This window comes from Felis catus, chromosome E2 (genome assembly GCF_018350175.1).
Source record: "Felis catus isolate Fca126 chromosome E2, F.catus_Fca126_mat1.0, whole genome shotgun sequence".
In the NCBI taxonomy this organism is placed as follows: domain Eukaryota; kingdom Metazoa; phylum Chordata; class Mammalia; order Carnivora; family Felidae; genus Felis; species Felis catus.
The window spans coordinates 35457967-35475138 of record NC_058382.1 but is presented as its reverse complement, the minus strand read 5'-3'; the positions used below and the strand labels follow the sequence as shown (position 1 = coordinate 35475138).

General features: G+C 43.4%; 1 long non-coding RNA gene across 1 annotated transcript; it reads right to left on the bottom strand.

The window, feature by feature from the left end:
- Window positions 1-3214: 3214 nt before the first annotated feature.
- On the bottom strand, window positions 3215-17139 carry LOC123382252. Its single transcript, XR_006590341.1, has 3 exons — window positions 16981-17139; window positions 8462-8514; window positions 3215-4191 (listed from the first exon to the last, which is right to left on the bottom strand). It is a non-coding gene; the product is annotated as an uncharacterized LOC123382252 (long non-coding RNA).
- Between the last annotated feature and the right edge of the window lie 33 nt (window positions 17140-17172).

The following is a 17172-nucleotide window of genomic DNA, read 5'->3' as shown; positions in this document are numbered from 1 at the left end:
TTACAAATAGTGAATGGGAGTTAAATTTATAAAGAAAATAGAAGAGAGGTGTCTGGGTGGCTCAGCTCAGGTCATGATCTCACAGTTTGTGAGTTCAAGCCCTGCATGGGGGGCTTGGGATATTCTCTCTCTCTCTCTCTCTCTCTCGCTCTCTCGCTCTCTCGCTCTCTCGCTCTCTCACTCTCTCTGTCCCCTCCTGCCCCCTGCTGTGCACTCTCTCAAATAAATACACTTTTTAAAAAAGTAGAAGAAAGAGAGGATTTTCCACTGAGGACAATTCTCCTTCCCATAGTTTTCTGTGACCTTCATAAACACCAAGAAAAATAGCCCATTGTTATCAGTTATCTACTGCTGTGTAACAAACCACTCCAATATTTTGTGGCTTAAAATAACAATCATTTGTTTGCTCATGATTCTGCATCTTGGCTGAGCTCACCCATGTGTCTGCAATCATTTGATAGCTCAACTACAAGGGACTGACCGACACTGCAGTGGCCAGGGTACCTAGGCTTTCCTCCACTAGCCTCCTAACTTCTGGAAGGCCAGACAGAGTTTCTTTACCCAGTGGTCTCAGGGCTGCATTCCAAGAGGGTAAATGAGGAAACAACTCTTCTTTTTCACAGGAAGAGCTGCAAAACACTGTGGCTCTACTTTTCAATCTACCACAAGTGTGCTGAGAAGACACCAAGTGGAAGAAATTAGGCTAGACTCTGGAGAAGAGCTGGAGCTTGAATTCAGTCTAAAGGATGAGTAAGAGTTCACTGAGGAAAGCAGGAGTGCACAGATTTATGTGGGCATATAGATGTCAGGGAGCACAGGTGACCTGTCTGGGGAGAGACACAGCAAAAGACAAACTATCTAAACATGCATTCGGCTGTTTATGTATGAGATGATCAATAAATATTTACTGTAGCCAATCAAGGACAAGATCACAAAGGCCTCTATGACAAATGTAGGAGTTTACCCAGAGAAAATTTTTGATCAGGGGAGTTAGACAATGTGACTTTTCCTTCTACATCTGAAATGCCATTTCACAGACACAGCATAAAGTGACATCCAAACTATTCATTCCTATGGATCTGGTCAAGACTTTAATTATCTGTACTTTCTGTGGCTCTTATGTGACCTGTGTGAATTCTGAGTCCTTGTTCTGAGCACAACAATTTACTCAGGTTGGAGGAGAGAGAGAATATCCTCAGCAAGTACAATGACCCCATCAAACATGATAACTGACATTGAAGCCAGAGGATGACTATTAAAGTAGATAGGAAGGCAGATAGCTAACACTTAAGCCAACACATGTGATCTCCCTCAAGCTGGATTTATACAGGACTTTTTTTTCTATTCTTCCTCAATCAGTTAAAAGAAGACATCTTACTGCTAAAAGGCTAGAGAAAGAAAGAACTCAGATAACAATCCTACAACTAACCAACATTGGCAAAGCCAGGAGAGAGGTGACTGAGGTTGCCCAGGGTCATCCCCTAGTCAGGGTGGGAAGGGGAGCAATGACAGGTAGCTGCTAAAGGATATAAAATTTCTTTGAGGAATGATGAAAAAGCTCAAAAATGTATACAATGATAGTTATACAACTCTGTAAATATATTAAAAACCACTGAATTGTATACTTTTTTTTAAGTTTTGTTTTTGTTTGTGGTTTTTGTAATCTCTGCATCCAATGTAGGGCTCAAACTGACTATTCCAAGATCAAGAGTCAGGTAGTATTCCAACTGAGCCAGCCAGGCACCCTGAATTGTACAGTTTAAAAGGGTAAATTAGGGGCACTGGGTGGCTCAGTCAGGTGACTGTCCTACTTTTGATTCTGGCTCAGGTCACGATCTCACAGTCATGAGATCAAGCCCCTCATCAGGCTCTGAGCTGACAGAGCAGGGCCTGCTTAGGATTCTCTCTCTCCCTCTCTATCTGCCCCTCCCCAGTTCATGCATGTGCTCTCTTTCTCTCTCTCTCTCTCTCTAAATAAATAAACATTTTGTGGGTGGCTCAGTTGGTTAAGCGTCCAAGTTCAGCTCAGGTCATGATCTCACTGCTTGTGAGTTCAAGCCCTGCATTGGGCTCTGTGCTGACAGCTCAGAGCCCGGAGACCGCTTCGGATTCTGTGTCTCCCTCTCTCTCTGCCCCTTCCCCATGCTCACATGTGGGCTCTCTCTCTCTCTCTCTTTCTCTCTCAAATATAAAAACATTTAAATTTTTTTAAATAATAAATAAACATTTTTTTAATAAAGAAGAAAATAGGGGTGTCTGCGTGGCTCAGTTGATTGGGCGTCTGACTCTTGATCTCAGTTCAGGTCATGATCTTGCAGTTTATGGGATCAAGCCCTTCATCAGGCTCCCCATTAACAGTGTGGAGTCTACTTGGGATTCTCTCTCTCTCCCTCTTTCTCTGCCCCTCCCCTGCTCTCGTGTACTCTCTCTCTCTCTCTCAAAAAGAAAAAAATAAACTTTAGAAGGATGACTTAGTGATGAATCCACTCTACAGCATATGTAGCCCCAGACCTGTGTGTACCTGTGGGGTTCCTTCCTATCTCAGCAAAATAGAGTCAACCTGAGGCCCAGGGACATGTCTTCAGTCTTGCTAATCTAGTACAAAATGCATTGAATCAACAAGTCTTTATTTTTCCACCTCCAAGAGACTCCACTTCTCCCCACAAAACAAAAACAAAAGGATAGTTTTTGCCAGCATTGAGGTTAACTGGATAATGTAAATTCCAAAATCAAAAGTTATTGGATTCTTGACCTGCATTTCTGCAGACGCTTCCCTTGAGTTAAACAAAGGGCACAATTAGGAAGCAGAAGACATTTATTATATTTGTTTTTGCCTTGAGAATATGTCTCCTCTTGATTTTGAAAACACTTTCTGACCACAAAAGTAGATCAGAGGATGGTTCACAGCCAGCCTCCAAATGGCAGGATTTGCATGAAAAGAGAGTTTCCACTTTAATACAACTTAAATTTTTTGGAGCAGCATTATTATCATTCACATTATTTCTTAAATGTGTATTTATTTATTTTGAGAGAGAGAGAGAGAGCACATGTGCGAGACTTGGGGAGGAACAGAGAGAGAATCCCAAGCAGGATCTGTGGTGTCAGCACAGATCCCAATGAGGGGCTCAGTCTCAAAAATTGTGAGATCATGACCTGAGCCAAAATCAAGAGTCAGATGCTTAACCAACTGAGCCACCCAGGAGCACCTGTTTTGTTTTGTTTTTTAATATATATCTATTTATTTTGAGAGAGAAAGAGAGAGAGAGAGCACACGCACAAGCACAGGAGGGGCAAAGAAAGAGATGCACAAAAATGAGCAAAGGCAATCATGATGACACATATCTTAGAGGGCTTTCACATACTGCAGTCTCACATGATGCTCCTCCTAGACATGGTTAGGAAAGTTTTAATTACATTTATTTGCACATGAGAAAACTCAAGTTCAGAAACATCAGAATCATATAGTAGCCAGGACTTAGCTTTGGCAGAGATGGAGCTCTTAGTTCAGATGCCATTAATACAATGTATTAGTCTTCTGATGTTTTGCAAGTTTTGAAGCTTTTCTCAGTTTCAGTCTCCTCAACTTTACAGTGACAATGATAATGCGTCTCTCATAGGTTTGTGTGAAATACAGGAGAATTTATTCACCCACCCACACGTATGCATAGACACACACAGGATGCCTGGCACTTCAAAAGAGTTTAGAAATTGGTTATTAAACTGTGGCCTCTGGTTATTAAACTGTGGCCTCTGGATCAGACTACTTCAGTTGAAATTCCAGGCTTGTCATCTGCCAAAGTTCACAAATTTAAGAAGTCTGGCTTCTCATACCACGTTTTCTTAGCTACAAAATGGGGACAATAGTAGCAGCTGCCCCCACAAGTTTGTTGTGGAATTTAAAGACAATAAAGGCATATAAAGTTCATAATAAATAGTGAAAAAATGATGGAGATAAAAAGTATAGTAATAACAAAGGTAATTATCATCTTAATTCTCAATTTGATCAGCGTCCATAACAGGTAAGGTAAAAGCAGTTTCCAATTCTAGGTCTTCTGACTTTAAATACTGACGTCTTTCCATTACTAGATAAGACCGCAAAGTCAAGAGCAAGGATATGAAATATTTTCAGGTCCCAAGAAGTCTTTGGTGGCAGAAAATCATTCAGCAACGTTCAGCAAATGATAGATACTTCTAAAAAAGAGAGAAAGGAACACTTCTCAACTTAGTGACTGAGACCAATATTGTTGCCCTGATTCCAAAACTAGATAAAGACATGACAAAAAAAAAAAAAAAAGAAAACTAAACTAAAGATCAATTTCTTTTATGAATATAGATGTAAAAATCCTCAACTAAATACTAGCAAAGGGAACCCAACAGCATATAAAAATAATTATTCACTATGACCAAGTGAGATTTATCCCAGGAACATAAGTACAAAAGACAAAAAACAATCAGTATAATATACCATCTCAACAATATAAAAACAAAACCACATAACCATCTTAACAGATTCAGAAAAAGCATTTGACAAACTCCAACACCCTTTCATAATAAGAAAATAAATAAATACATAAATAAATAAATAAGTAAATACATACATACATACATACATACATACATACATACATAACACTCAATAAACCAGGAATACAAGGGAACTTCCTCAACCTCATTAACAGCATCTTTGGAAAATCTACAGCTAGTGTCATACAACTTGATAAAAAGACTGAACACTTTCTCCCTAAGATCAAGACAAGAATGTCCACTCTTGCCCCTTCCATTCAATATTGTACAACATCATACCACAGCAATTATGCAAGGAAAAGCAATAAAGACATCCAGATCAGAAAGACAGAACAGAATCTTATATATATCTTATACCCAAAGAATCCACTAAAACACTATATGAGCTAATAAGCAAGTTCAGAAAGTTGCAGGATACAAGATCAATAGAAAAAAAGTAGCTGTATTTCTATACACTAGCAATGAATAACCTAAAGATGAAATTAAGAGAATAATTTCACCTGTAATAGCATCAAAAAGAATAAAATACTTAAGAATAAATTTAATCTAATAAGAACAAGACTTATACACCGAAAACTACAAAACATGTCAAAATTAAAGAAGATCTAAATAAGTGGGAAGAAATCCCACTTTGTGGGTCAGAAAACTTAATATTGTTCAGATGGCAATCCTCCCCAACAGATTCAATGTAATCCCTACCAAAACCTCAGCTGGCTTCTTTGCAGCAATTGACAAGCTGATCCTAAAATTCATAAGGAAATTCAAGGGACCTAAATAGCCAAAACATCTTGAAGGAGGACTCACACTTCTTATTTTCAAAACTTACTACAAAGCTACAATAACAAAGACAGTGTGGTACTGGCATAAAGATAGACATCAAAGGAAGAAAATTAAGAGCCCAGAAACAAACCCATACATCTATGAACAAGTGTTTTCCCACAATGATGCCAAAACCATTTAGTGGGGAAATAAGTCTTTTCAACAAATAATGCTGGGATATCTGGAGATGTAAAAGAATGGATTTGGACCCCTACTCCCCACCGTATACAAAAATTAATTTAAAATGGATCAAAGGCCTAAATGTAAGAGCTCACATCATGAAACTCTAAAAATAAAACACAGGGATAAATCTCTGTGACTTTGATTAGAAAGTGGCCTCTTAGATACAGCACCAAAAGTACAAGAAACAAAAGAAGAAACAGACAAGTTGGACTTCATCAAAATGTAAAATTTCTGTGCTTCAAAGGATACCATCAAGATTGTGAAAAAACAACCCACAGACTGAGAGGAAATCTTTGCAAATCACCTATCTGCTAAGGTGTAATATACAGAATATATAAAGGATTTGTACACTTCAATAATAAAAAGAAAAACAACTTTTTAATTTTTTAATGTTTATTTATTTGAGAGACAGAGAGCACGAGCAGGGAAGGAGCAGAGAGAGACAGAGAATCCCAAACCAGCTTCATGCTGTCAGCACAGAGCCCTATGTGGGGCTCTATCTCATGAATCATGAGATCATGACCTGAGCCGAAATCAAGGGTCAGACATTTAACCAACTAAGCCACCCAATGCCCCAAATAATCAACTTTTTAAATGGATAAAAGATACCTGCAAAGAACATACACAAATGGCCAAAAAGCACATGAAAAGATGCTTAACATCATTATCCAGGAAATGCACATCTAAACCACAATAAGACACTTCTTTACACCCACTTAGACAGCCATAAGTTTTTCAAAAAGAAGAGTGGTGAGGATGTGGAAAAATTCAAACTTTCATACATTGCTGGTGGGGATATAAAATGGGAGGGCCACTGTGGAATAGTCTGGCAGCTACTCAAAATGTTAAACACAGAGTAACCATATGACCCAGCAATTCCATTCTTTCATGTACATCCAAGAGAAATGAGACATGTTCATACAAAAACTCATGCATGAATATTCACAACAGCATTATTTGTGATCGCCAAAATGTAGAAACAACCCAATGTCTATCAACTGACAGGTGGATAAACAAAATGTGGTATAACCACGTAATGGACTATTATTTGGCCCTAAAAAGAAATGAGGTGCAAATGTATGCTGCAAGATGAGTCAACTCTGAAAACATTAATAAGAAATGCCAGACACAAAAGACATGTATCTCAAGAAGGGATGAGGAGGATGGCAATGGAGATGACTACTGAAGGCTTGGGGTTTCTATTTGGGATCATGAAAATGTTCTTGAACTAGATGGTGGTAACAGTTGTACCATCTTCTGAATAGGCTGAAAACAACTGAATTGTACACTTTAAAAGGGTTCATTTAGGTATGTGAGTGGCATGTGAAATTAGATCTCAATTTTATTATTTTTTTAATTTTTTTTTAATGTTTATTTATTTTTGAGACAGAGAGAGACAGAGCATGAACGGGGGAGGGTCAGAGAGAGGGAGACACAGAATCCGAAACAGGCTCCAGGCTCTGAGCTATCAGCACAGAGTCCAACGCGGGGCTCGAACTCACTGACCGTGAGATCATGACCTGAGCGAAGTCGGACGCTTAACTGACTGAGCCACCCAGGCACCCCTAGATCTCAATTTTAAAAAGAGAGACAATGAAAGCTGACATTAAGACCAGCATGGGAGGGCCTCCTCATGGCTAGAATGGGACATCTCTGACTTTAAGCAGGTTTCTAGGGAAACTATATTGTAAGACCAGTGTGGTCTGGTCTTGTGCAAAATAGTGGTGCAAAACTGTGTTGGTCCTGTGCCTGAGTTACAGAGCTCCTGCAACTGGTTGTGAATGTCAGAGAACATCTTCAACTTGGTTTTGATAGAAGGGTTTCTGCCATGATCACAAGGCACTCATATACTTTACTCCTCCCTTCTTCTGCATCATTACCTGTCAAGGTGGTCATTTACATCTGGAGTAGAAAGTGCCTTGCCTAGGTCCTTCACTTATTAATTTATTTATTTTCCTGGTACTTTCACTTGTGTGAAGTCAAATAGTTTGTATGTTAAGCTTCAATTTCCATATCATTGTTGGGAGACATGTCTCCCTGGAATCCTCACTTTCTGCAGGTCTGGACCTTCTGAGCCAAAGATATGTGTGAGGGATGCCTGGGTGGCTCTGTCGGTTGAGCATCTGACTCTTGATTTTGGCTTAAGTCATGTTCCCAGGGTCATGGGATCAAGTCCCACATCAGGCTCCACTCTCCCTGCCCCTCTCCCCTGCTTGCACTGTCTCTAAAATTAAAAAAAAAATTTTTTTAGGATGTTTGAATAGCAAACAGCCTTGGAAGCTAGAAATATGTTCCCTCCTGAGCTATTTTGTTATTACCTCCCCAGAGATGTCCCAGAGTAGTAAAGATAAGCCTTCTCCTCTCTCCCTAGGAGATTGGCTTACATTCTGGAATAATGAGTAATCTCTCTCTCTCTTCCCCTTCTCCAGAGGGGAAGATGGGCAGGTCATCAGTTTCCTAATTTTACGGTTCCTCTCCTGTGGGGCACCTCACTACATGTGCAGGTAACACCCAGCCCTCATTGCATTTCCCCGCAGAAACTGGAGCATGGGGAAATGCTGTTCTGGTTCCTGTTTTTTCTGTGAGTAATAAATCTGTGTCGCTGACCCAGCAGTCACATCTTCTGTCAGTGTATGTATATAAAATTGTGCCAGACTAATTCATAAGCTTGCAAGTCACGTACAATCTCAGATCTTTCACAATTTCTAACTTAACGTTTTGTAAAATTGGTAATTGCAATGCTTATCCCTTAAGAGTTTTAATCAAACCATGTGAATAACGCACTTAGTTAATTATTGGCCAGTCACTGTGCCTTATTTTATCCATTAATTTCTCTGCTAAAGACACAAAGTTAGGGATGCAGTAGAAAACAAGGGATTTGGTTCTCAGATTTCTGTCTGAAAATATGAGTTGGAGTTCTGGTTCCACCACTCACCAGTTTTATGATGAAGGACAGGTCACTTCTCTCTCAGACCTTTGTGTTCTCATCTGTAAAGTTAGAATAATGGGAAAGGTCAACATTTAAAAGATATTTTCCTAGAAACATTAGACTCATGAGATTATTCTGGGGGAGAAAAGGGTTCTGTGGACACAGAGGTCTGGGAAATCTTGCATCTAATAAATCTCCCCTAAAAATTTATAAGGCATATAGTAAAAAGTCAGAGAGCCCTGCAGAAAAGAAACCTGTTTGATTGAATTAAGCCAATGTTTCCAAAATGTCATTTGACGGCAGTACCCTTGTTTCCTCATGACAGCAAACTACCATCGCATGGACTGTATTGTAGAAAATGCTAAACTACATGACCTAAGAGTCTTTCGAAGGTCAACAACCTTTTTCGTCTCTACTGTCATGCACCCACACCTGATGTTTTGTTCTACAGTTTCAAGCTCAGGTGTGAGTGGCATTGTCTTCTTGTGGACAGGAACCACACTTGTCACTCCTAAGTCACATGGTGTGGGCAACCAACAGATCTATATTTGCATAGAGCCACACCAGTAAAATACACACCCATCAGCAAATGCACAAAGAAGACAGCAACATTGGAAGTTTATACATGAGCTGCCCAGCCTTCTTACTGCCACCAAACACACTTTGTTTTTCTACCATTCCTGGGAAGCCAGGTAGGGCAAAAACTTTAGTAATCAAGTGGAGGGAAAAACTTGTTACCAAGAAGCCTTTTTCTGTCTTCTAAATAGCTAAATCCAGTAAGAATGATGGCCTGGAATCTGGAAGCTTTGGATTTTAATTGTGTACACCATGAACTCACTCCTGGTTTGAAGTGAGTTATCTTCCATATCAAATCATGTGTTTTTTCCATCTTGAAAGTGAGGGAGGGGGCTGGGTGGTGTCTGTCTTCTCATGCAGTTTGAGATTGTTGCTTCATTCTGAAGAAATGGCATCTAAAGGCAGCTTTCGGTCCAGCAATTCCACAGTGTGTCAGTCCAGCCTTCTGCAGCAGCCTTCTGGTCCCATGCAGTATGCATTAGCCTCTTTAGCCTCCAACAAGCAAAGCTGGAGGTGGGAACAGCTCGAGCCCATCTGGGTCTTTTCAAAAAGGCTACATCATGCCTCTCGGGGTCTGTGCCCCACACTAATGTCACTCATACTCTTCGGGAAATGCTCTCTCCAGTGTTGGGGACAGGCTGTGTCCACCAAATCAATGGCTTGGTCTTCTGTGATACTGACATTTTCTTTTCTTTAATGATTAAAAAATGTACAAAAATACTCGTTTAAGTTGTGTGAAGGAGTTTACTTCAACCTCCAAAAGCAATGAAAGCTATGCCTGGGCCTGGAAGTGGGACCAGACACATGGCTTAGGTTAAGGCAAAAGAAGAGCTTCAAGTTTGAAGCTAAAGTTTGTTCTTATTTTGTGTGTGTGTGGCTCGGTCAGGGACTCAGCATGGCTAAAGCATAGCTTACTTGGGGGAACTACATGCTGTGAATGTGTAAATTGGCTCCTATTTCTCCAAACTGTGCTGAGGAACTCAAATCCCCTTAACCACTGAGCACAGGGAATTTCTCCCCAGTGCAACCTCCAGCCTTGTCTTTGAGGTCACTGATTGCACCCTGTCCCTGCCCTGCCTACAGTCAGCTGAGCGAGGCCTTGGGCTTATCTGGATCCCCTCAGTCACCCTCTCAGGGCCGCATGCTTGCAGGGAGAGGAACAAGGAAGGCCTGGTTGGCTCTGACCTTACTGATCTGTGGCCTGGAGCCACTCATGTGGACTCTCGGGGCCTCAGACACTTTGTGTCCCTATAAAATGGAGCTGATAATCCTGCCATGAAAACCCCATCAGACCACTGGTGGAACACCTCCTGCTCCTCCCCAACTCGTGCTGTAATATCTGGGAGCATCTTGACTTTGTCTATCTACCTCTTCCTCTGGTATCTTCCAGGCTTGACAAGTGCTGCTCCTTCATCCTGGTAACATCCTTCCTTAAATTTTACTCATTCTTCTAGAGTCAGATCAAGTGTTTTCTCCTCCAAGTGACTTTTCTTGACATCACAGGCTGACCGTCTCTATTCTGCACTCCTCTGGCAGCGGCACCTATATTTACATTTGCTACTGAACTTAGAGAACCTGAAATCAGTTTCAACCTTTAATTAAGATGCTCAGAGACAGCCTTGTCTGAGGAAATCCTCAATGTCCTAGAGCTTGGAAAGCTTAACTTCCCAGCCTGCTGTCCCAGACCTGAGCTGCGGCTTCCATCCCACCCATCCCTCCTGAAGGCTGGCTCCCCTCACAGCCATTTCTGTCCTAATGGCGTGTTGTACAACCTTTAGTCCACGGGTAGTAAGAAGCCAAGGACCGGTTTTCCCTCCGACATCTGTGAATGCCTTAACCCCCTTTATTCTACACTGAGTCCTAGTTTAGGTTCTTTGAGAATGAGCAGAGGAGGGACAGAGAATCCCAAGCATGCTCTACTCTGGCAGCTCAGCCCAATGTGGGACAACGTGAGGATTAGGACGTGAGCTGAAACCCAGAGTCCACATGCTCAACCTACTAAGCCACTCAGGCACTCCAGTCCTATTTTAGCCCTAACATCTCCAAATGGTGAAACACTTCAATAAAATAACCATGATTTGGGGGGGGGGGAAAAAGATGCTCAGAGACAGGGGGGCCTAGGTGGTTCAGTTGGTTGAGCGGCTGACTCTCGATCTCACAGTTCATGAGTTCAAGCCCCACATCAGGCTCTGCACTGACAGTGTGGAACCTGCTTGGAATTCTCTGTCTCCCTCCCTCTCAGTCCCTCCACCACTTGTGCACTCACTCTCTCTCTGTCTCAAAATAAATAAATAAACTTTAAGAGACACAGATGAAACATATTCTTTTGTAACTGGCCTTTTTTGCAATGTCCTCCTCGGGTGGCTAACACTAGCCTAGACACATGACTGACTGTTGAGAGTGAAGGCACGTGGGGTGCAGGGGCCACCAAGACAGTAGAAGGACCCAAGGGGTGTGTGTGCAGCACTGGCATTGTCTGCGACATGGGAGGAGGCCAGCACCTGCCTCTCTCCATGATAGGCAGATCCTGCAAGGCCTCTCAAGGGTTATGTGGAGGGGACTGGACTCTATCTTGAGGAACCTCTGGAGGATTTTAAACAAGAGAGAGATATGATTGGCCATATGTTTTAGAGGTTTATGTTTATGTTTATGTTTATGTTTTGGCCAATATTGGCCACTGGCTACTGTAGGGACAATGTATAGAAGGGGCAAGACTAGAGTCAAACAGTCCAGTGAGTGGCTTTTGGTGTGACCCATGAGAGGGCTGCATCTGGATGGCAAGAGGACAGTGGCTCCATTTCCTTCCATATAATAAGGAGAAAGCTGGGGCTGAATCCCAGCTCTGCCCCTTCTTGGCTATGGACTTTGTGTGCCCACTTCACAGCACTCTGTGAGGGATAAATGAGACAATAAATGTTTTAGCAGTAGCAGTATTCCACAAATGTCCTGGAGGTCAACTGGGGAGTATGGGAGGCGAGGGAGAGCCAGATCAAGGATGACTCTTGGATTTCTGGCTTAAGGAAATGGGTAGATAAGTCAGAAATGACTCAACTATGAGCATGTCAGGTCTTGGGATAGGTAGGAGGGCCTATTTGGGATCTGTGGGTGGAATGTGGGGAGGCCCTCCTATCTCAGCCCTGGCTCTCACTCCCATGGGCAGGGCAGGGTGGATCCAACATAGGTAGCCAGAAAGGGTGGAAGTGATTGGAAACAACAACAGGCCAATTATCTGAAAGGCTAGGCCCTATCAGAGGTGCTCTGTAGGGCCCTGGGTAAGTCACTTCCCTGTCTGGGAACTGACTTCACACACATGTGAATCGGGGAGACATCCTCGTCCAGCCCTGGTTTCCCCAGACACTGAAAGCTGGGAAGTGCAGATGGTGATGTTGAAACACCTCCTCTGCATTCAGGGCCCCGCTCACGTGCCCCCTCCTCCACGCCACCTCTCCTGGCTCCCCAGCCAGCAACAACCACTCTTCACTCTGGGCTCCTAAAACTGCACACCCAGAGAACTTCCTTCCAAGCTACGTCTGGCCCCTGCCCACCCCACAGTACTGACCCACCACACGGCTCATTGCCGCAGGTGCTGCTCTGCCCCACTCACTGCAGGTAGCCAGCATCGGCCCAGGGACAGTCCGGAATCTGCAGCTCCTGCTGGCATGATCCTAGCCAACGGGGGAACTGGATGATTTTCCTTCTGGTGGAAAGTCTAAGTGTGAAGCAGAACAAAGACATACCCAGGGGCTGTATGACAGGGGAGCCACAGAAGGACACCATTAATAAAGTATTTTTCAATCATGTATTAAAATCCTTAGAGTTCTCAGGTAGAGATGGGTAGGTGGGCTTTTCCAGAGTAATTTCACATACGCAGAAAAGTGTTTGCAGACACTCTGTGAGAAGGTGGGAGAAGTTTCCAGAGGGCCCACCAGCCAGAAACCAGGATATTCGGAGGGGGGGTGCTCAGAAGATGCTCCGGCACCCTGAGGAGAACCACAGTCCCCAGAAACTACCCCTCTCACCTCCTGCTAGGAGGAGGCCGATTGTGGCAGGGCAGTGCCTGGCCCCAGACATCCCCCAAGCTATTCTTCTGAGGCTTTGTGTTTCTCCTAAGGCAGGCTGGGCATAGAGGACAAGGGCTGTGAGGATACAAAAGAGCCTGGTCAGTCCAAAGAAAGAGCTACCTCCTCAAATGAGATAGCCCTCTCACCCAGCACTATCCCTTCTCCATCCAAGGCCACTGAGGCAGCCCAGCATCCCCACCCTGGCCCAACAGGTCTCCCCTGTCCTCCTCAGCAACAGGAGGCCACAGAGCTTCTTGTCCGATGGGCTTGAAAGCTGGCACACAACTACTCCCCACCACTCCCACATACGGAATACTCGCATGCAAACAGGCATGTACATGGTCGTCTGCAAAGAAACACACCACTCACGTCACGTATGCACACAAATGCCAAACACAAAGTCTCACTCAAACACAATCACCCCCACGTGCACATGCATGCCCTCCACAGACATCAAAGACAGGCATGTCCATATACAGCTATACACACACACACACGAGCACTGCAAGTACTCTCCTTACAGATTTTATATACACAGTTGTGTACTAGATGCTCTGGGGTGCCGCTCAGGTCCCCGGCCCCTCTATCCACTGAAGCATCCACTTGCCCAGGCAAGGTCACTCAGCAGGATGAGGCAAGAGGGAGTCTGGGAGGGGGAGTCGATGCACAGGTACAAAAGGTAGGCCCCACTGCCTCAATTCAAGACAACTCTTTGGGGCTGCTTCCTTCATCCTCCCAGGTGTTGATCAGAGTGCTCCCCAAAACAGCCATAAGTCTGTGCAGAACTCTTCCTTTCTTTAAGGATCTTCAGTCCTCTGGACTGGGGGAGACTAGCACTTTTCTCCCTGCGGCCTGAAGGCTGACCTCTCCTATAGCCTGGGCCTGGAGCCCTGAGAGGATTCCTGGAAAGGCCACCAAGGGGCTGACTCAGGGCTGGGAGCAGATCAAGGATCCTCTGAAATACCTGCAAGTGGTGCTGAAATAGGTACAAAGGAATCTATCCTTCATCTGTGCTTTTGATTCTAGTCTCAAACCCCAGCTGGCTGTGTGACCTTATGCAATAAGGGTCACTTCCCTCTTCCAGCCTCAGATTTTCCATATATATAGTAGGAAGTCTGGAGTTGGAGACACAAGCTTCCTGTGATACCTATAAAGGGCTGGCAAGGTACAGTCTAGATCTGTGCTACTCAAAATGTGGTCCACTGGCCAGCAGCACGGCCCTCAGCAGGGAGCTTAGAAAAGCAGAATCTCAGGTTCCTCCCAACACCTGCTGAATCAGAATGTGCATTTTAACCAAACCTCTGGGCAGTGCTGATGCACACTACAGTGTGAGAAGTACTGTCCTAAATGAGCTCTGAAAGCCCTTTCAGTTTCTAGAGTTCTATAAGTTTCTATAGTCTATTGGAGTAGAGAATGTGGGGCTTTTGGTTGAGAGGAGTTATTGATTTGCCAGCAGAGCTTTTTGTCAATCTCTGGTGACCAGATAGTTCTCTGATTTCTACAACTGGAACCAAGTCCTCTCTCCTGGGCCCTCCGCTGGCTCCCTCTCCTCCATCTGATTTTTGCCACGTTCTGCCTCCTATTAGCTCCTTTAAATGATGGCTAGTGTGGACCCTTTGCACTTTATCTTTGCCCCTTCCTTTAGACTCCTGGCTGGAATGGAGACATGTGGCTACTACCTGGGATCACTGGTTGAGAGCCACACTTAGGGAGGGCAGAGTCACAGGCTGGAAGTACCTCGGTCCCTGAAGACTTTGTGGGGCAGAAATGCCATGCCAGCCCTGGACTACCTATCTCCAGATTTTTAAGTCATAGAAGTAAATTTCATCTTGTCTAAGCCAATTATTTGGGGTCGCTATGACTTGCAGACAACCCCAGTTTTAGCTGATATACTGGCAATTATTTCAGACCCCTTTTCCACCTCTCCCTGCATCTAATCACCAAACCCTTTTTATCTACCTCCTTGATATATCCCAGATCTGTAATCTTTTCTCAACCACTGCCACTTGCACTGAACTCAGACAACCAGAATTTCTTCCCTGGGTTACCGTGTCAACCTTCTTTCTACCTAGTAGCCCTACTTTGTAAGGTCTGTCCCTTCTCATCTGTCTTTCCTACCAGTAACTCAAATCAGCTGTTGTATGAGAAACTTGAATATATATATATTTTACAGAGACCAGTATAACAAAGATACACACCCAAAATGATGACCATCGTTAATATTACCTGTAATTTTTTATGAGACAAATATGACAAAGTTGTGTCATTCCCTCCACAAGGGCCTGATCCTGTACTGAACTGTATCCTTGGAGTATTTTTTCAAACTTTACATACATTTACAAATGAATGTATGAAATGATTTTGTGAAGGTTAAAATTTTATCTAAGTGGTGCCATACTAACCTACAGTTCTGCAACTTGCTTTTTAATATTTTTACGGTTTATCAATTTTGATACCTATAAATTGAGTTCGTTCATGTCAGTAGCTCTACAGCGCTCCATCATGTGAGTATAACAACACATCTATTTACCTATTGATGAGCAACTATATTATTTCCTGCATTTTTCTTTCATCAACAATGCTTCACTAACATCCTTATATATGTACGAGGTCTCTGGGGTCTATAGCTGGAAGTATAATTGCTAGGTCTTAACAATAGTGATGGTTATGGGATGAAATGCATCCCCTCAAAATATATGTTCCAATCCCAGGTACCTGTGAATGTAACTAATTTGCAAGTTGGGTCTTTGCAGATGTAATCACCTTAAGATGAAATCACTAAGGTGGGCCCTGATCCAATATGATCCGTGCCCTACAAGAAGAGAACAAGAGAGATACACACAGGGAGAGAACACCATGTGAAGACAGAGGCAGAGATCGAGTGATAGGTCTACAAGTCAAGGAACTGCTTGCTGGCAGGGACTTGTGGCAACTGCCAGAAGCTGGGAGTGGCAGAGAACAGATTCCTGTCTCGGGGACTCCCTGCTGACACCTCGATTTGAGGTCTCTAGCCTCCAGAACTGTAAAACAATACATTTCTGTTGTTTTAAACCATACAGTTCGTGGTAATTTGTTAGAGCAGCTGTAAGAAGCGAATGTAGTGGTGGAATCAAAAGACTTGGCCTGTGGGAACATAAGTTGAGGTCAGAGAGTGAGCAGATGAGTCTGAGACAGTTGGGGCTAGACTGGGAAGGGCCTACAATATGACCCTAGATAGGTATTTGGACTTATTCATTCAGGCAATGAGATGCCACAGAGGATAAATTACATCAGCAAGGGACACAGTTGGGGTTAGAGAAGTGTCAAAGAAACAGCCATTCTTTAGCCATTTCTGCAGGGGGTTGTTTGTTTGTTTTTTTGTAAAGAAGGTTCCACACCTAATGTGGGGCTTGAACCCACCACCCTGAGATCAAATGTGGCAAGTTCCACCACTGAGCCAGCCAGGCGTCCAGAAATGGCCATTCTTTAGAGTGGACTTGTTTGAATCATTCAACTTCTGAGATCTCAGATTTATTCACTTTTTCCTTTAAAAGTGATTAATTCCCTTCCACACACAACTGCAGGATTTGACAAACACAAGTTTGTCATTAACAACCACAGGTTATCTCGTGCTTACTAAACCAAGCCCTGTTTTTAGACATAAGCGGCTAATCTCACTTAATCCTCACAAATACCCCACGAGACAGGCCTGTTATCTTCTACAAACAGAGATTTAAACACACACACACACACACACACACACACACACACACACACACACACTCGGGAAGAAGGTGAAGTGATACGCACTTAGCAAAATACTCAGTTGGATGTATGGCTGTAAGCAAACTACTTCAACTACATCAGCCTAAATTTTCTCATGTTTCAAACTGGCATAAAAGCAACTACCTCTACTGTCCGGTCCACGGTGATTAAACGAAAAAGGTTTTCAAGCTCTTTGAACCTTAATATACGGTGTCGGCACCATTCTCCGGAACCACGTGGCCGGAGTTGGCTTGGAGGGGCGTGGTGCAGACTCCGGGGCCGCCCCGCCCACCCACCGCTCAGCCTTGGCCTCGCCGCTGCGCTCCGGCCGCCAGG